The sequence below is a fragment of the Charadrius vociferus genome, unplaced genomic scaffold, assembly GCF_000708025.1.
Source record: "Charadrius vociferus isolate BGI_N301 unplaced genomic scaffold, ASM70802v2 scaffold276, whole genome shotgun sequence".
Classification (NCBI taxonomy): Eukaryota; Metazoa; Chordata; class Aves; order Charadriiformes; family Charadriidae; genus Charadrius; species Charadrius vociferus.
In genome coordinates this window covers 2,553,914-2,575,575 of record NW_009649075.1, presented here as the reverse complement: position 1 = coordinate 2,575,575, position 21,662 = coordinate 2,553,914, and positions in this window count along the sequence as shown.

Here is a 21,662-nt window from a genome sequence, read left to right as displayed (position 1 = left end):
CCCCCCGCAATTATCTACTTAAAGAGCAAGTAAAACCCATTTCCTAGTAGGTTTCAGCTTGTCAGCAGAATGGCATGATTTAAATCATGTGCATGAATGGTTCTTGCAGTACTTTAAAGCTGTCCCAGTTCCTTCCTCCTAAGAATAAACCAGAGGTTACCATAATGTCTATTTTCTGAGAAATGAGAGGCAGATTCAGACTCGAGATGCCCAGGCAACAGGCACTACAAAGGAATATATCAGGGTAAAATTTAGCTTTAAATGCATTTCTTCCCTGAAAAACCACATCTTTCACCCTGGAGTATACTTGGAAAACTAACTGTAACCAAAGAAAAGATGCCTTGAACTGACTTCCAAACAAACACGCTTTGCTGAAATCAAATTGCCTCAAATTTCTCAGACCTTGGGACATGTTGGTTCATTCCTTCATAGAATCAAACTTAAGGAAAAAATAAAACCAATTGTAGCATCTAATGTACTCCACTCCTGAATAGGACAGTTCTTATGCTGTGTTTTATTAGCCATGCAAGGAAGAGAGGGGGAGCCTGGTTAGAAGATCGATCCGGGACTCACTAGCAAAGGTGCTTTGCATTGCTGTTAATGAATCAACACTTGCTTTTGCAGCTTCATGCTCTGTGCTGTTGGTGTTTTTCCACCACCATGGTTGCTCAGCTGGGCCCACAAGATTGTCAGGATAATCCTTGTTTCACCAGGTTTTCTGCAGGTGAGGCTGGAGGACTCCAGCAACAAGGGAGAACAATGGGCCAGTAGATGGGAAATGTCTGCCAGCATCCAGGAGTGTCTTGATCATTCAGGAACAGCAAGACACTTCCATCTCAACATCAAAGCCCATACAGCCCAGAATAAGACAAGGCATATGCCTACCATGGCCTCTCCCTGATCTAGCCTGATTGTCCTGTCAGGCATGCCCATGGGAGTGCCCAGAGGTGCTCAGAAGGGATGAGCTCTGCGTGTAGGATGGAGGCTGGTGCATTGTCCAGTGCTCTATGACCATTCAGGGTTAGCCCTGGGACGACTGAAGCTCATGGTTGACTATTCTATAGTGCTGAAGAAAGACATCTAATAACAAGGTCACAAAAAACCCCAACAGATGAAATAACTGAGACCCACAAAGCAGACTTATGAGCTACACTTGATTCAAACAAAATCTTTGGCCAGGGAAATGAACTCTTCAGAAAACAATGCACAGTTCTAAACGGTGGCCAGTGAGAGTCACAATCAATGTGGAAGAAAAAGTTGCATTTCCCAGTCAACAAATCCCTTCAGTAAACACAGGCAACCACATAGTTTAGTCAGAGAGAGCAACCAGATTCCAAAGAAATGCTTGCTCATGCAGAGTCAGGCCACTGAGCTCACAGCAAACACAAATAAATCAGAGGAGAGGAGCTGTTTCACTTGTTATACATCACAGCAGCTCAACAATACTGTAGAACTTTGTAAACGGGGAGACGTGGGAGTCAACCTCTTCTCCCAAGTAACAAGCGATAGGACAAAAAGAAATGTCCTCAAGTTGCACCAGGGGAGGTTTAGATTGGGTATTAGGAAAAAAAATTATTCACAGAAAGGATTATCAAACACTGGAACAGGCTGCCCAGGGAAGTGGTGGAATTGCTCTCCCTGGAGGCATTTAAACGGCTGGTAAACGTGGTACTTAGGGACATGGTTTAGTGGTGGTTTTTGTCAGTGTGAGGTTGATGGTTGGACTTGATGATCTTAAACGTCCCTTACAATCTAAACAATTCTATGATTCTATGATTGGGTTCATGAGAAAACAAAAATGAGTGGCTCTGAAACAAAAGAAGGAGTCCAGTCTTAAATAATTAGTTCAGGGCAGGCTTCATTTTCCTTCAAAGCAGGTCTTATAATAATAAGTTGGATTTAGCAGGGTTTCAGTACAATTAACTCATGGCAATGGCAGTGATTTACAGTCCTACCCTCATTCTGCAAGGAAACACACAAGCAAGAGACCAAACAAGGCTAAAGCTCAACCTGCCTGTAGCGGCTGGACATCCCAGGGGAGCCCAGACCCGGGAGCATCTGCAGCGCTGAGCCAGCGCAGTCCTGCTGGCTGCAGATCTGAGCCCACTCTGGCGGGTCCAGCCTGAGTGGTTCGCAGCCACAGCAGGCTTAATCTGTGCCCTGGATAATCCCCTCACAGGTAATTAAGAATTGACCATGTCACAAGTAATTAAGAATTGACCATGTCCCGGAATCACCTGAGGAAGGTGCATAGCACCCCGCTCATTGCAAGGCTCACTCCCTTGAAAATTCAGCCACCACACCACCGCAATGCGTTTCCCTGGGGACCAAAAAACACAAAGAGAGGAGAGGGACAGGCACTCCCCAAAGCCAGAAAAATCTTTTTGGTGTGGTACTGGGTTAAACAGATGCGGCAGATAGATAGATCTTTAGAGTACCTCCAATTTGCTTTTATTCAAATGTTCTGCCTGAGAAATAAGCGGTGCATTAGTCAATGCTGTCTGCTGTTTGGATGAATGCACCGCATTACGTAAAAGATAAATATGCATATATTTCTCACACAGCTGGACAACTTTCATTGGGCATGATGGAGAAACTTCAATTAATATTTAATAAGGAATAAATCAGATCAATAGTTGTGTGAATTTTTGCTGGTGCATTTACTGTTTGATGAATTAAATTTATACAGAAACAGCATTACAGTACTTACCCAATACCAGATGAATTATACAGAGACTTATATTCCCTGATCTGATATTTTAAACTGCGTAAATAACATCGATGACTTTACTAAGCAAAGATGTGCAGTTGCAAAGGCAAAGGCCAAAGAGTTCTAGAAATGAACAATATTTTCTGCCATACTAACTTCTGGATACTCAATTTGAGGTGTTTTAAAAAGGGCTTGCATTTCCCCAATGTCCTGAGTCTGCTCACGTCTGAGAACAAATCAGGACTCCCCACTCCAGACATGGTTTCAACCCTTAAACTGAGGCACCCAAATTCATCAGCAATTTTAGAAATCATCTGGACCTAAAACAAATAGGCTTTAAACTGGGAAGACGAGAGTAAAACAAAAATGATTACAAAAAGAAAAAAGCCTGGCAAAGAAAGCTGCACTCAAGTATTGTCTTTTTTCCAAGTGTGTGTCTGCGTGGAAGTTTTTCTTTGGAGATGGGAGGCTTTTTATTTCTTCTGATCTGATTCTCAGCACTTAGGAAAGCTGCCAGCAGCCGAGCAGCAGACACGTTTCACATGCATACCTTGAACTTTATTTGATAGAGCCTAAACCATTACGTTATTTGATTGGATTAGGAGTGCACTGCAGCATTGCATCATTACCTGAATTTAGTTGACCTCTGGGAAAATGTACTTCTGACGTCTCCATCAATCCAGCCTTGTGTTTTTAGCTCTGGCGGGAGAGATGCAGTGGGAAGCTCCAACAGAGCAGCCCAAGACAAGCTCCCATGCAGGATCCGTCCCCCCAAGAGCACACAGCCCAGGCACTGACCTGCTTGCGTGACTTCTGCAGTCACTTGACTTTGTACAAGGTTACTGGTCCCAGCACAGGAGAGGGGAGCTGAACTGGGAATAACACAGCCAGGCAACATGCTGAGAGGCACGGGAGGAGGGTGGAGTGGGGAGAGGAAGCTGTTGGTCTGTGAAGCAATTTTTCAAACAGGTGAGAAGCCTTTTCTCTTTTTTTTGATTTTTTTCCCCCTTAGAGTCTCAAACAACCTCCATTTATCAACATATGAAGGAGATTGATTATAGAATAAATATCCAGTCCATAAGAAGATGGGGCTGAAGCCACTGCAGGGTCTCAAAATATGCAAGGACACCTTAGTTTCCTACAGCTTACAGCCTTGGTGTCATGATCAAGAACCCTGGAAAGAGGTGTTGATCCCTGCCCCTTCCATGTAACCATACCAGAAACCTTCTGGGATACAGATGGAAAGAGCTAAAGCAATTGCCGGCAAAAGCTACTGTCCTTTTCCCACAGGTGTGCCTGTGCTGAAATCCCTCTCTGAACGTGAGTGAGGTGGTGAACTTAGTGTTGGTGCCAAATAAAGCTCTTGTCAATCAAAGACTTTGGTTGTCCCACAAGGGTTCTTCAGACTGTAGTTGGGTTTGCTTTGGGTTCCTCTTTCAAGACAGGCTTCTTTTTTACCTCCTATGATCTAATTCTTTGCACTTGTTTTGTTGTCACAAGATTTTTGTTTATTTAGGACAAGATCCCAGGTTTCACAGGGAAGCGTGACTCAGTGGAGATGCTTGCAGTGAGTCGAGCACAGACAGAGTAAAGGCTTGTTTCAGTTTCTCATTTTGTGAGTCATGCAGAGCCATGGGAACATGGCTCTCCAGGTCAACACTTCAACAGTGTCACCCCCAGAACCTCCGCGGGATCCACGACTTCAAAGAGTGACAATGCAAAGTTTCACAGAACCCCCAGTCCCACTGCAGATCAGATCTCACACAACCAGCTTTGATCTGAAACTGGCTCCAAACCAGCCCCATCACACGTGTTTTCAGACAGAGAAGGAGCCCAGAGCAATTGCCCCAAACCCCTGCAATTCCCATTTTCAAAAAAAGAATCTGGTCAAGTATTCCTTGAAGATTACATGTAAAGGGTTAATTTACAACTGATCGTTTAATAAGCATTCTGAAATTAGCTTTTAGAAAGCCCAGCATCCCAGCAGGTTGCCCACCCCACAGTTTTTCATAATTAAAGATGTCTCTTATCCAGGTGCTTGTGTCTGTAAGATGCTTATAGGAGCAATTAATTATTTACTAAACCTTTAGCTGTTTATAATGAAAAATTCATAGAAAGTGTGACCATAAACAGACTAAGCTAGGAAATGCTTCAGCAGATGAAGAAAAAAAGAAAACTAAAAGTATTTCATTTCAGGCAGTGTGACTTTTCACCCACCAGATCATGGTGCAGAATGGAAAAGGTCCTTTACACTAATATATAGGATGCTGCTTGCCATCAAAGAGAGAATCACAGAATCATAGAATGGTTTAGGTTGGAAGGGACCTTGAAGATCATCAAGTTCCAACCCCCGTGCCCTGGGCAGGGAAACCTCACACTAGACCACGGTGCCCAAGGCCACATCCAGCCTGGCCTTAAACGCCTCCAGGGATGGAAGCACCCCATCTCTTTGACAGCACTTTCTTGCTTGCATTAGGTAACTTTGCATGCAGCAGTCAGCTCTGGACAATGTTTAAACTTTTTGCAATGCTTCGGTCAGCTCTGGACAATGTTTAAATTTTTTGCAATGCTTGTCACATAGCCAGCAACATCCCGATACTGTGCTGTGCAAGAACTTTCTCTTGCAAAGCAACTTCCCATCTTCACACAGCACTCCCAGGTATCCCCACTTTTACAGGGTGTAAAGCTGTTTCACACTTCCCCTGTGACACCATGTAATCATCTGTTTTTTATAACTCCCCAGCGTTCCCATGTAATGGGCTTAGGGGGATTGTTTTGTTGGGTATCATGTATTCAAACACAACAGCAAGTATCAAGTGCATAAAAACCCTGGGTTTGACTACCTTCCTTCCTTTTCCTGAGAAAAAGCCTGCTTTTATCTTAAAATATGGGTGTGCTATCAATTCCTCTGTACCATAACCCAGAAGTAACAAGCTACTGCAAAAGATTTGCTTGACTGCCTTCATCACCAAATCTCGTTTTTGTCACTGTCACTATCTGAGAAAAACATCCACACCACATGGGGTGATCCAAAATGAATAAAGCAATGGAAGGTCGATGGAAGCATTGTATGGCTGTTATGAGAAACAGAAAACAAAGATGTAGGACATATTTGCAAGAGCAAATACATTTAAAAAATAAATGTAACCTCCTGGAAAATATTCTTTTTCTACCCTAATCATCAGGAAAGAGGGATCCAAATTCCAGTGGGAACTTGGTCCATGGCTGATAGAAAATGTAGACTCTTCTTTGTCTCACATTCCTCAAAGACTGCAAAATCAAAGCTGACCTGACGACAAACATTCAGCATCTCCCAATTTCACCCAGGAAAAGAAGGGGAGAGAAAGGTACAGGGAGCTGACGGACCTCAAGGTGCTAGAGGTACGTACAACTGATTTAATCTGTCTTGACCATCTTGATTTCTTTAAGGCCTTTGACATGGTCCCACGCAACATCCTTGTCACTAAATTGGAGAGATATGGATTTGATGCATGTACTGTTTTATGGATAAGGAATTGCCTGGGTGATTGTGTCCGAAAAGTTGCAGTCAATGGCTCAATGTCCAAATGGAGATCAGTAACAAGTAGTGTCCCTCAGCGGTCTGTATCGGGACTGGAACAGTTCAGCATCTTTATTAATGGCATAGACAGTGGGATTGAGTGCACTCTCAGCAAGTTTGCAGATAACATAAGGCTGAGTGGTGCAGTTCATACAGTAGAGGGACAGGACGCCATCCAGAGGGACCTGGACAGGCTCCAGAAGTGGGCCCATGTGAACCTCATGGAGTTCCACAACGCCAAGTACAAGGTCCTGCACCTGGGTCAGGGCAACCCTCAGTATCAATACAGGCTGGGGGATGAAGGGATTGAGAGCAGCCCTGCTGAGAAGGACTTGGAGGTACTGGTGGATGAAAAACAGGACATGAGCTGACAGTGATCACCTGATCTAGTGAAGGATGTCCCTGCTCATTGCAGGGTTACGGGAAATAGATCATCTTCAGAGGTCCATTCCAACCCAAACCAGCATATGATTCTATGCTTTTAAAAGTCTGTGGCAAATATTTTCCATTCTTCCTCCCCTTGGCATGGCAAACTGCTCAATGTGACCAGGTACAGGTGAAATTCTCAGTCCTGGCAACAAAGATCTTCCATGCAGTTCTTCTCCTGATGATCTTCCTCCACCTTCCTCTCTGCACTACACAGATCATGCCATGGGAGCCTTTCTATGTGGACGAAGATGTGTCCTTTCAATCAGCATTTATAGCGAGGAAGTCCCCAAGAGAGGCTGGAGGAGATCATGGGGTCATTGCAGCTGCACTGTCTCATAGATAGACGCTGTAAAGATCTTTTAGTAACTTATGCTCCTAAAGTGCTGGCTTTCGCAGCAATGGTGATATTACATCTGATTTTCCTCAAAAGGCTCATCAATTGCTGTATGTTGACATAAGTTTTGCATGACCATATTTCATTGTCTAGACTGAACATGAAAATTATCTGATTTGGTCTACCCTTTTGTTTATCTTTTGTAAATGATGTCCCATAGTGCTCTGTGTGCCAAGGCACTAGGAGGTACAGTAGGCACATGAAACACCCATATTTAAAGCAGTATCACTCTGACTTACTTATGTCCTGCTATTTCGTTTCTCTTTTCCACCTGCAATCTTCACTTGTGAAAAAGAGTCAATGGACAGAAGTTGCCGATATCCCTGCAGGTAGGGGACTGGAAAGCCTCCACACATTATATTTTCTCTCTCTTTTTCTTGGAAATTCTTCTTTAGGAACGAAAGACAAAAGTTCTGTGACAAAAGACAGCCCTTCACATGGATATTTTTATTTTCTCTGGATGAGTAAATCTGTAATTTGACAAATATACGCCCAGGTGTAAGCGAAAGACCTCAGCCCAAGAAAACTCTGTACTCATGTGTCTATATCTTCCTAACTGTTTGTGCTGGGTTTGGCTGGGATAGAGTTAATTTTCTTCACAGGAACTACTATGGCGCTATGGAAGTTTTCTCACTTTCACCCTTATGATTCTCTCTCCCGATCCCACCGGGGCAGGGGCAGTGACCCAGCAGCTGCATGGTTCTTAGTGGCCATCTGGGGTTAAACCACAACAACGTTCAAAGCTTTGCTTCAAATGAAGTAGACAGAGAGCTTGAAACTAGGCTTTTCACCTTCTTCGGAGATGTCCTCCTCAGTGCATTGCATGGTTATTTGGGACAGAGCCATTTCATTTACTTCCGTTGACACTGCTCTGCTTTGCATAGCTGAATTAATACCTAATGAGCAAAAGAGAGTGGGAATTTCTCCATAATACGGTAGTTTGGGCATTCACCTGGGATGCAAGACACTTTCTCCTAGTTCCTGCTTCAATGAGTAATTAATTATTTATGCTAAAATGGAATGGCTTCAATATGTGTAAATGAGAGAGACACATCTTCATTACTGGAGGGGCTGAAGTAGCTGCTGGTGAGGGCTGTAAGAAAATGCAAGCGAGGCACATTCACAGCAGTTTGCCAGGAATCCACGTTAATCTGCCAGCCGCAGTTTGGCTGGATAGCCCTTTTCTGCTTTTGTTTTGGACTTCAGTCCAAGAACTGTAACAAATAGAGGCAGGAGGACAACATCCCATCTCTAGACAAATCTCTAATGGTACAAGACTTTTTTTCTTTCTTTAATGAATATTCACTTCATGCTTTATTCTTTCACTGTTTTTCTATGTCTCTTGGAAGATTATTGTACAAGGACAGAATTAAGATGTTTTTTCTCGTTTCTGCATATCTGACTGTCAGCTTCCTTCAATATCAACAGTCACCGCTGCTAAGTATTTGTTCTTTTTACTGCTCTCCCTTTTGTGGGCTTTTCAGCCACCTCTCTTGCTTTAGAGTCCACCCTACCTAGCTCCCCTCCCCAGTGACTTCTCCTCCACAGCCCTCAGTTAGTGTCCCATCAGGCTTTATTCCCTTTTTTTCCTGGAGACATCTGTAATCTTGGCTCACATTTCACACTGTCCTACCTCTTGAGCACATCTTCTGTAACAGCCTTAAATCAGTCTGGCCACCATTGATGGTTAATTCAACGTATTATATCTCAACTCTCCTTAGAGCTTGCTTTCAACACCCAGCCCTCTTTGAAGATGGAAAATGTTTCTCTTTTGTTCTTTTCTGCCTAAAATCCTGCTCTGTTGTGTAGAGATAGCACCACTCTCCCAAACAGCTGGGTTGGGCTGCACATCTTCACCAAAACAGGTTTTCTGTCCTTCTTCTCTCCATAGTTCTCTATTCTATGATTCCATGAAAATTGCAGTCCATCAACAAGATGCACTTTGCTCTATTTCTTTTCAGACTCCCTTCTCATCTGACTCCAAAATCCTCAGGACTCTCCAAACACTCAGATATTTCCTCCTCTCCCAAAAGCTTACTGTACCATCCTTTTTCCCTCCTTCACCATTTTCTCTCCCCCCTTCATTAGGAGTGACAATAAAACCAAATGGAAACTCACAGCTCAGTTGGGTTTTTAGAGTCAAATATTTGCAGAAGACCAGATGAGGCTCTTTCTGCAATCTAGTTCCCCATTCAAATGCAGGATTGTCTTTCCTTCCATGGCACTGAGCCGGTCTGCAGATGCTGCATTTTATTCCATAGCTTCGTTGTGACTTTGGCACTCAGATCCCATGTTTTAGCAGTTTTGTGCTCCTTATTCATGCAGTATTCTCATCTTTAGGATCTAAAAATTTTTTGCATGTGCCTGAACAATACTTGCTTCCCCACACATCAATTTAGAAAAAAATCTCATGCTAAACACCTCTTGAAATTCTCAAGGGTTTCATTTGGGGGGTTTAGTTGGTTTTTTTTTCTTTTTTTTTCTCTTTTTCTTTTTTCTCTTTCTTGTGGCCATGCTTCTGCTTCCTGTTAACACTTTGCATGTCTCTAAAGATGAAGAGTATTCAGTCATTTTTTCAAGGTTTGCTAAGATACTATTTAAAATGAAAAGCAATAAAAATACCCAGAGATTTTAAAAAAGAAAAATGCTGACATTACCAGCCATAAGCAGTACATCCATAATTGAAACACTAATCAGAAAAATACACCAAAAAATCAGAGGGCATAAACCCACTTTTCTTTTATCTTCCCTGATATTTTTAGTCCATTTGACTGCTTCCAGGAAATGCTGTTCCTCTTTTTATATCATGATGAACAGAATATTTAGGCTGGACTGCAGCCCCAAAGCCCATGCTGGGCACCACAAACTTCCACTGCAGTGGAAGGTTGGTAGGAATGATAGACAGGTGAGAGCAGCGGTTTACGTGTACAGTCACACAGTCTCCTTTAAAACAGGACCTAATCATGCATTCATTTTCTCTTCAAGTGAAGACAAGTTGGTCTATGTTGACCCACTCCAGATCTGAACAAGTTCTCTAGAAGAGAAAAGGTGAGGGAGCTTACGAGCCATCCTCTCAGCCTTCGACACTGAAAAGCAATTTAACGAGTTAGTTCCCTTCTCGAGCCTGCTGCCTGCTCACTTCAATGTGGCTCTGGTTGAGGAAGGTACATACAAGGACAAGCTAGAGCAATCCAGACACCCTATGCACAAGTATATGGGGCCGTACTTGTCTTCTTGCCCCAGCCCATACCTCATGACATCTGCCAAAACCACACCATTTTTTAAGCATATCGTGACATGGTGACTGGACCAACACAACTTTCTTTTTAGAGAGTTGTCCTGGTTTGAGCGACACAGAACTAATTTCTATTCTAATACTTGGGAAAACTGCACTTTCAGAAGACTCCTGTGTCTGAAATTGTGAAAATATTTACTTTACAGCCAGCTATGGTGTGTGGGTCTCAAGGTCTCAGTGTTTTCGAGCTTGCCAGGTGCGGGGATGAGGAGCAGCAAGACCCAGGCACTTGACCCAAGCTGGCCAACAGGATTATTTCATACCATCAACATCACATTCACTATAAATTAGAAAGTTGGCTGTGAAGTTCTCTCTCTGCCTTGATGGCTGCCATCCTGAGAACTTCGTGCCCTGGTGCCGGACTCCTGAGGCCTTCCCCTCCTCCCAAAGCTGTAGCGCTCGCAGTGTCCAACATTTGCTGTCCACTGCTGAGAGTGCACAGCTTCCTACTGATATAATTGGCTGAGTATAATCCTTGTATATTCTGTATTGGTGTCGGGATCAATATTGGTTCTTTAATGCTGTTAATGTTAATTATCTAATCATATTCTATTAAATCTGTTTATACTTCAGCTCCCGGGTTTCCTTGCTTTTCCCCATTCCCCTTCCCGGGTTGGGAGGGGTCATTGGGTGATAGAATGATTGTCTAAACGACAACAAATTGTTATGGGTCTCTCAAACCATAACAAGAGTGATCTCTTGTTCTTCTCATCCACTGAGCAAAGGACCAAGTCAATAACAGGCACCTTTGGCAGCTCCTGCTGAGATAGAGACCTTTCTCCATACAGACATGTTGAAAAACAATTGATTCTCTGTCATTACCAATAGACAATAAAACCTCAGAGGGCTTTTCCATGGTTGTACTGCAGGTCAAAAAGCAGCTTTGGAAACAAACCTTGGTTTCCTTCCTTCTAAAGCTGTGCTTTACCCAATGCCTGTCCAAAGGGAAAAAGTTGACCTTCGCAGACCTGGTAATCATGTATGATGTGCAACTTGTATGTCACATGTTATATGTAAGTGTTAGCATCCACTTATATTAGTATGCATGTTCATATATTACTTTTATTAGAAGACCCAGAGTATTAGAAAATCAAGCACTCATTAAAAATGAGCAAACATCAGAAGTGAGGGTTTCTATGCAACCATAATTTGATTCAAAATCACACAGAATAGTTGATGTTGGAAGGTGGAAGGAACCTTCAGGCATCATCCATCCAACCAACCTGGAAACAGCTAGAAGAGGTTGCTCAGGGTCATGTCCAGTTGGGGTTTGAATATCTCCAAGGAGTCCCAATAACCTCTCTGGGCAAAATGTTTCAGTATTCAACTACCCTCACAATAGAAAGTTTCATTCTTCTCTCCTTTCCATTTTCAGTATATTTCCTCCCATCCCCATCTAGTTGTTTCTAAATACTTGAATTCTATTGGTTTTACCAATTTATCCTATACCAGGCTATTTATTTGTTACAGTTGCTTTGCCAACTTTCCCAACCGGCATGTAGTTATTTCACCAGTAGCACTAATGACACGAGCAACATTGCCTGTCATATGTGCAGACAGTGGGGCAGATTAATATTGCTATCAAAACATTTTTGTTGTATCTATGAACTGTCTGGGAAAAAAAAAAATTAATTAAGTTACCTTAATTCACTAAAACTCAATTAAAAACTTGGGTCCTCATTGCCCAGAGCAAGTTAGCATGAAATTCAATTTGTGCTCATCTGCTTAAGGCTGGCAGAGTGTAAGACTGCCTGAAACACCACGTTCTAAAGTCTACTGGTGCGTGCCATTGTTTGTATTATGGTTATTCTTTGTGTACCAACAGCATCTGAAGGATTCAGTGCCCCCCTATAATAATATGCATGTTCAGCACTTACTACAAAGAAATTTCTAAGTGTTGGTGTGTTCTACCTGTGCTGAATGCTTGAAAGTTTTTGCTCCTACTTCTGGGACACTCCTTTCTTCTGAGCCCACACAAATAACAGAAGTCCAAGCACAGATGTGTCCCTTATCTCAAAAAAAAGTTTTCTCTGTCTTTGTCTACTACCTCAGCCTCAGCTGGACGAATGCATTCAAGAAGCTATTTCTGAGGTTTTATTCCTGCTCTGTGACTCTGAATATGTCACCTCCTTCCCTTCCTCCACAAGAAAGCAGGCCTGAGAAGAACTTCTTCAGTCTCCAGATCTGCAGACCTCCTCCAGTAGAACACACATATCATCTCACCTATTCTAGAATTGAATCAAGTTCCCTTTTGAAAGAAGTTAACTTCTTTTTTTCATAAAACCCACATTCATCCCCAGTTTATCCATTTCCTTGCGCATTTTACAATACATATGTTAATTCCTAATTTTTCTTGCATCATTAGAGAAGTTGACACTGCATCAATTCAACCACTCTACTGAAATCCAGAAGCAAGAAATATACTGTGTTTCTTTTATCAGGAAAGTAACCAGCTGGGTCTGGCATGCTCTAGGTGCTGGTAAAGCCACTTGGCAATCCTATTTTTCACTGACATCCTCTTCTAATTATACTTTTCTTTGAATTTTAGAGTGTGATTCATCAGGTAAGGAGTTATTCTGCCATTAGCACTTTCATATTCCATTCACCAAAATACCCAAGTACATGACCATGTAACATGTTGAAAAGTGCCATAAATAGAAGAAAACACAGGTTTCAAGATCAAGAGACTGATGGTTAGTGATGCTGAGAATATAAATGAATGAATGAAAAGATGAATAAATGAATGAGTAAATGACTACAGTAAGATGTTTAGGTAAAGTGGTGAGAGAAATTACATAACTTTAAACTCATTAATTCTCTTCCTAACCAGTTCCTGCTACACAGGGTGACCAACTACAGTTATTTCCTAGTTCTTAATAGATGACTAATTACATTTTACCCTGCCTATGAAGCTATTATACCATTATAGATTCCCCTGGTATAACTTAGTCATGCTCTTTAGCTGGCAAGTGCAGCCTGAGGCTAAAATTTCTAGTTGTGTTAGGTCAGGTAGGTCTAAAATCTTATTCAAAAATAAGGTTATAGAGTAAATAAAACAATGCATTGTGGGAGACAACATAACACTTCATTCTTTCAGTTCTTATAGTTTTATTCCAGCAATTCCATGGCATGACAAATGGTTTGAATAGGTGCGTCAAATGAAGACTTACACATCACCCTTTTAACTTTCATTATTTGAAATTACTCTTTTATGAAACTTTCCAGACCTGGTGGGGCAAAGAGCCCCATCAAGCATTACTGAGGCCAGCTGGGAGGTGCTGCAGTTAGTCATTCACAAAATGTATTAAGAACAAAAACACGACAGCTCTAATTATTATAAATGGGTCATTAAATCCCTTTCAATTGCAATGTGAAATACAATCTCTGAATAGCAAGCATCTCCTGGAAAAAATCTCTTCTCTGAAGTTAAAAAAAAGATCGGTTCTGATCTGAATGTGATAGAAGGTGAAATGCATTTTCATAATGAATACTAGTGTTATTAAGACATTAATAGCTTCTAAAGAGGGGAGGACTGGGATGAGAGAAGTAATATTTATAGAAAAGTTAATCTGCAAAAAGGAAAGACAGCCTTGGATTGTCGTATTTCAGACCTAGATTTTACAGCATTAAAGCTGTTGTGGGGAAGGATGAATAAGGTGACCGTAGAGAAATTTCCAGTAACTTTCTGAAAGTCATTGCTTGGAGAGAAGGACCGCTCTTATATATTGCCAAGGGAGCTGGTGGAAGTCCCTTTCCTGAGTACACTTGAGAAGACATGACATTGTGCGTACACATCAAAACAACAAAGGAAAAGCAGCGCAAAATGAGAACAGCCCAAAGGGAAGAACTGAAGATATAGTAAGCAGTAATAATTCCAAAAATGCCATAATAGGCCTTTTACTTCAGCCGTTCTGTTCCAAACTTCAAGCACTACACCAAGACATATTGCACAAGGGGAAGACAGAGAATGTGTGCTAGGGGTGAGAGCCCAGTCCAGAGCTCCTCTTTTAGTGTGCAACCCAGGACAACACACTTAATGTGTACTAAGGAATCAGTTATACATTGGTTCACATGAGCTATTAGTACACAACACCATTAAACAGATTTTTCTGTAAAAGCAATGTTGCAGGGCAAAATCTAGACCTCCTGCTCTGTTACAGCAAGGTAAAAGAAATGATCAAATTAAAGTGTAGACATCTATGAAAGGTGAAAAGCATGTATCCAAACCATTTTGACTGCAGGCAGTGGTGGCGACAAGCCATTTTCATATACAATGTAAATCCACATTAAATAACTTTCTTGGATTTACTTGGGCTCATAAGTACGAGAGCTTATTCTTCTTCCATGCATGTCTCTCTTCTGCACTGTTTGATTCCCTTAATAGGGACAGAACAGAAACAGAAGAGCTATAGGTAATTCAGAGTGAGAGACCTGGTGAAATGTTCCTTACACCTCTAAGTGGAGGTCTGACTCAGCAATAACTACCAATTCCTAGTTCTGTTTATATGTATGCCCTTGTAGTTTTTGAATGCCTATGCCTAAGGTGAGTGGTGGTCAAAGAAAGTGGGAGTTCTGCAGTATACACATTTGATATTGGATAAAGAATAACAAGTGTGACACATAGAATAGAATTGTCTAGGTTGGAAGGGACCTTTATGATCATCAAGTCCAATCATCAACCTAACACTGCCAAAGACCACCACTAAACCATCATGTCTACCCATCTTTTAAATACCTTCAGGGATGGCGATTCCACCACTTCCCTGAGCAGCCTGCTCCAATGCTTAGCAACCCTTTCTGTGAAGTACTTTTTCCTAATATCTAATCTAAACCTCTCCTGGCATAACTTGAGGCTATTGCCTCTTGTCCTATTGCTTGTTACTTGGGAAGAGAGACTGACCCCCCCCCGCCTTGCTACAACCTCCTTTCAGGTAGTTGTAGAGAGCAATAAGGTCTCCCCTCAGCCTCCTTTTCTCCAGGCTGAACAACCCCAGTTCCCTCAGCCGCTCCTTATAAGACTTGTTCTCCAGACCCCTCACCAGCTTTGTTGCTCTTCTCTGGACATGCTTCAGCACCTCTATTTCTTTCTTGTAGTGAGGGGTCCAAAACTGCACACAGTACTTGAGATACCATGCAGACTCCATGCCCAGTTCTGTCTTCCTGAGAAAAGACCAAGTCCTTCACCACTGGCTTTGTGACATGTGTCAGCATCAGAAGCAGCACAATGTGAATTAGGGGACTTGTCACCAAAAAGCAGTGGTTGACTCATGCCTTGGTTAACTTCTCTCCCATCAGAGATGACCTAACTCGCTTTGCGTGGAGGATGCATCATTACTATCATAAATTAATTTTATTCTCAACCCCACATTTTTATGCCAATTTATAAAAGAAAATATTAAGCATGACTAGTCTTAAAATGTTTCTTTGAGGAACTCTGTTAGTAACACCCACTGATCTGATACTTCGTTGTCATTGGAACCAGTTAGTTACTACTCTGCAAGCTCTAGTACTGCACGCATCCCCGTTTCTCCAGTTACAGTGCTAATTTACGTTGAAGAACTGTAGAAAATAGGCCACATCATTGATATCTAGTTCTTTCCCATAAGACAGCTACTGGATAACTTAACACAATCCTAACCATAAGTCCAGCTTGCCTTCTACCCTGTTGCCCAGGTTTGAGGTAAAACAACCACTTTTCTGTTCTATAATTTTACTTTGGAGCTAAGCCTCTTCTAACTACTGAAATTAACAGTGTATTGTGCAGAAACTGTTTGCTCTCAAAGTGATAAGACCTGTGGTTATAGTTGATGCCAAGGAATGGTATGCAGAGAGGCTCCTGCTTATACTTATTGCTATAACACCCAATGCAAATCAACTTTGTTATTTGCCTCGTTGGAGGGTTGGAAGCAGAAAAGCCTAGTGGGGTCTCACCTGTGGGGAGGAGCAGACAGGACAGGTGACCCAAAACTGACCAACAGGGTATTCTATTCCATCTGCCTCATGCTTAGTATAAAAGCTGAGGGATCAAAGGGTCAGCCCTCTTTCTTCAATGGCTGGTACCCGAGGACGATTCTCTATGTTTGTCTGCCTTTGGTCCCAATCCATGCATTCCTGAATCTAGAGCTAGAATCCAGTTCCCATCCATCACTGAGTCTGGTCTGGGACTTCCCAAGTGCCTGTCGGTGATGTGATTGCCATCCTGGGAGCTTGATACAATTTTGTAAGTATTCCATTATTTTCTTTTAATTTTATTATTAATATTTTCATTAAAGTAGTTTAGTTCCTTCTAAACTCATAAGTCTCTTTCTCTGTCTCCCTCCTCTAATTGGAGAGAGATGTGAGGGAGAGCGTCTGTCGTTCACCTCAGTGGCCAGTCCGGCCCAAACCATGACACCCGTTTATCACTCTTTAGTCACCCTTTCCTTTGAAATTCATTTAGAACTTGATATTCTATGAGATTAGACATGGTTGTCTTATTTTTTTCTTCTTTGTTGCTGCTCTTCAGAAACTTAATTGAAGAAGAAATGTATGTTGTGAAGAAATAGGACAACTGTGAGTGAGAAACATGAATTCTGCACTTGTAAGAAAGCTTATAAATAAAGTAGGAAAATCAGTTATTCAAATGACTAACAGGTACAGTAAACAGGAGATTAATAAAATTTTGAGGACTGGAAAAAATAGACGGGAGCTTTTTGACATTTTCTGTCTGGTTTCTCGAGAAAATGATGCTGAAGTCATTGCACTGTGTGGGTGACTATGAGTACAAATCTGTGTCTCAACTGCCTGCCTGTCTAAAAAGCCTTTGAATGAGAGATCCTACCAGTCACTCCAACCTGGCCTCACTCTTACTCAAAGTTAGAGAATCCGCTCCCTCTTACGAATCCACAGGAAACCAGACTTTATTCTTCATTTGCTCATGAAATGGCTATTTTGAGAAATGATGATGTTTCAGCGCCATCACATTGCTGTGAGTGAGGTCACACTGAAACATGCTATTTAAGTGGAGAATGCTGTTCTTCACCTAAATCTAAAATTACTCTTGAGTGTCTTTGAGCTATGAGTTCATACCTCACTGCCATGAAGGACATCAGAAAAAGTCAGGCTGGCAATTACTTCCAAGTGAATAATTTATTTAACAAATTTAGATACTTCCCTTTCGTGAATTGTGCCCTGTGGGTGCAGGAGAACACCATTTTCTTTAATGCGTTATGTTAAAAATTCTGCCGAATATTTTCTGCAAATAGTTTCTATTGTGAAAAATGAGGACATTCCTTCAACAGTCCAGTAATCATAGCGACCACAATTATCTCATGATCACCAGGTAACATTCCTCCTCTCTTAGTTTTATCCTTCACTTGTTTTGTTCCAAGTCTGCAAAAAGCAGAGATCTTCTCGTTTTATCTTCATGCATGGTTTAACACAATGGAGCTAAGCACTCTACATCTCACTGTAATATGAATAATAATTCAGGCTATGATCTCTGTTGTCAACACACATCAATCTCAGCCATTATACAGCTCCTCTAAGAGAGGCAGCAAAGCACCTCACCATATCCTAATAACACTTCCATTAGACACAGGAATTCTAAAATCCCCACTTATTGCTGTGGAAGAAAGGGCCATGTATAGAGTGATTAATTTAGGCATCTGTTGTAATGCTTAACAGGAGTAGCTTGCTTCCAACTATCTCACTTAGGTAATAACCAATTTAGCGCAGGTCAACAGAGAGGATTAAACACCTCAGAAGGGCGGTTCAGAGTCAGCCATGGCGTCCCTGTCTCTCCAGTGATGCTTTCGGGACGTTGCACACTGTCAGTAGGGCTTTGTAACATTCCCGACTGGGAATTCAGTTGCTGTGGGATGACTTTACAGGACTGTTCGTTCCTCATGAGAAATATTTCCTTCCCTTCCCCGCTGCCCCAATCCACAGAGTTAAGAGGGGTGAGGTGGGGGGAACAAATAAACTTAACAACTATCACAGGAAACCTCACAGTAAACCAGAAGGGAGGTGGAAAACCAGTAGGAAGCTGTACATTTCACTGCATCTAGCAGGCACGCTGGATCAAGGATAGTACTTGCAGTTGGTCTAGATGATCGTTGTAGGTGCCTTCCAATTGAAATAGTCTACTCTATTCTAGTCTAATCTGTGAAGGCTCACAAATTATGGGAGGGGAGGAAATCCGTTTCTAGAAGCAAACTCGAAGTTGTTAGTAAGAATTATAGAGCAGGACACCACAGGAACATCCTCTGAACCATTCCCAGTGCCAACTCCAGACCTGACTAGAAGCAAAGTCCCAATGCCTGGCTGGAAGAAGCTGTAGGAAGAAGGGTAGAGATTTATTAGGATCTGTAGGAAATCCTGGAAGGTGTGGAGCAGGCCCAATACCAAAACAGATCAACCTTCAGGCACCATAGGGAGGTCCTCATCTAGAGATGGGATGATGGGACAAAGCAACAGGCATAGAAAAGATGCAGCTGGAGATCATGAACCTTCACTTTGAAGAGCACATGAAGACACAAAACCTCCCTTTCCTTAACAAGATATAGCATAGAAATGAATAAAATTTAGGTAGTAAGCAACAAAGATCAGACAAATACAGAAACGTTTAAGGAACAGTCAGAAAAACTGACATTCAGGCCCAAGCTAAATATGTTTGTGGTTCTTTGCAAATGCTGGAAATTTAACAAATAACTGAGGAGAACTCCAATGCCTCTTTTAAATGCCAATATGGAGTTAAAAGAAATTTGAGGGATAAATGTCATCTGTGTAGCAATATGGCAATGTGCTTACTCACTAGAAGGTCTGCCAAAGCAAACACAAAAGGGGAATGATCACAGGGGAAGTGAATTCAGCATTTTTTTCCCAGTACATGTATTGAACTCAGGTCCCACAGGTAGTTAGTAGTATTAATCCTTCTGAAGGTCCAGCAGTGCCTCTGGAAAGATATAAGAAGCTGTCAATGAAGCACTCTCCTTGGTCTTTCCTCTGCGTAGACACAGGGACTCATACTATATGTCCAAGGCCTGTCTGTTTTCTCCAGATATTCTGAAACCAGGTCCTGGCTTCAGCAGTCATAAACAGTGGGGTGGTAAGATGAAATTATTTCTTGCTAGCCAGAACATCTAAAATTCTGTTTTCACCAGAACATACCAGATGAAGGCTCCAAAAAGTGCAATTTAGGGGGTTTATAATTTGCTTTTAAACATGGAATAAAGCCCTCTTTCCTCTTTTCCTGCAGAAAAATTCATTTCGCTAGTTGGTCCTGGCAGCTCCAGTCAGAACCACCTACGTGGCTCTGTTCTATCCCACATAATTTCATGAGCCATCAACAAAGCGCTGCTCCTCACTTTGTATCGGCATAATGACAGTGCTAATTGCAGCCAGGCAGTCCAAACGTTCTGCCACCACGGTGTGGAGAGGAGCACTCAGAGGTTTGAGGACTGACTCAGAGAAGAGGGGAGAGAGGTACTTCTATCTTCTCTGGAGGAGGATTATTGTTGCAATCAGTTACAGCCCTTAAGGACATCTTCTCCGCACTTCATGCAAGCTGGCGGCCCTGCCAAAACTGCATACACTGCTAATGGCTACATGAGGCACACCAGAGACCCTAAAGACATGGTTGTTGCTATGCGAGTCCAAAGAGCACATCACAGCTATCTCTTCCCTGCTTGATGAAAAGCAAGTTTGGGAATGATCTTAGGCAACCTCATGCCTCCTTCTTGCAAGCTTCCCATCCATTCTTCTGACCTTGGCTCAGTACCCAAACTCCCCTCAAGCTCTGCATACAGCTTGGGGGCCCACCCAAGGACAGGCAGATTGCATGAGTGTAAAACCCAGCTTACATTGATCTACAGGGTTTTTTTTCTGTAAGAGAAAATACAAAAGCTTTAGCTCCAGGTAACACTATACCAGAGGCAAACACTACATGAGATGTCTTCATCCTTTTGCATGTAATAAATACTCAAACCGCGTGTCTTTAAGGCACTAGGTTAAGGTTCTTAGCATTTGAGTACACATCATTGAAAAAGCAGGTTGGTACTAACTCACCTCTATTTTTAGCCTTAACACAGCTATAATATCCCCAGAAGCCTGACCACCCTGCTGTGATTAAATATCATACTTGTACAGTGAACTGCTGCCTAGATTTTAGAGCAGGTACGTTAATTTTAAATCTCTGATCAGCATAGTAAACCCGTATTTTCAGTCTAGGCTATTAAAACAGAAGAGCCATTCTTCTCCTTTTTCATATTTAACCATGCAAAGGAATTGTTAATGGTGATTTACATTTTTATTGGAATTAGTGGAAGGACTTATATAAAGTAAATTGGGAGTTTTCATGCCTGTCACATCATTGAAAGTTGCTGGGACAATGAGGAAAAGTAATTTTGAAGTACTAAAATATTGTGAGAGGGAGAAGAGGAGTCTTCTAAAGATTTAAGATCTGAAATAGCCAGACACAACAGAGAGGTAATGAGCACTAGAAGGGGAACAGGGGATTCGAAAAGTATGCTCATGGCACTACCTGAAGTAATTTTATTTCTGAATATCTATATAAGTGTGTTAAGTATTAAAGTACTTATTTATTATTTGTATAAAAGTAATTCATAGAAACCTCTGTTTAGGACAAAGGCTCTTTGCAGATACATGGTAGGAGATGGGCTGGTCAGAGCACGTAGGCAGGACAGAACATTTTGAAAGAAAGAAGTATTGTTAGATACATTTTATAAGTGGGTGAAATGAAGCAGGGGCAGACTGGATGTGGCAGACTCCCAGACTGAGGCTCTTAAACTGAGGTATTAAGATGCAGGTTACTAAACGTCAGCAAGGTACTCAAGCTCCCATTCCAGATAATGGAGATCTAGACAAGGCAGTCAGTGGGAACTAGGTGCAACTTGGTATTTTATTGTGTCTACGATTGGTCTTTAAGTTGTGTTGCCTAGATCTCACCCTATACTGTTGCCTAGGCACAGTAATCCAATTTCGATGCTCTTAGGTATCCTGTCTGTTCTTCACCTTTCTCTCAAGAAGCTAAACAACCTCCTCCAGCCCATCTGTTATATCTGACAGCTACATACAGATGTCTGGCATGTACCTCAAATGTGTCTCAGATGGTACTATATAACTGCGGTCAGCCAATTGAGTTCTACTCCTCTTGTGACTATCCTGGAGGTTTCAACAGATATGTCATCTATGTATAGATGTCTTAATTTGGAAATAAATTCTACCATTAGGGTTTCCTGTGTGGTTTTACATTTTGAAACTTGGTGTTTGTCAC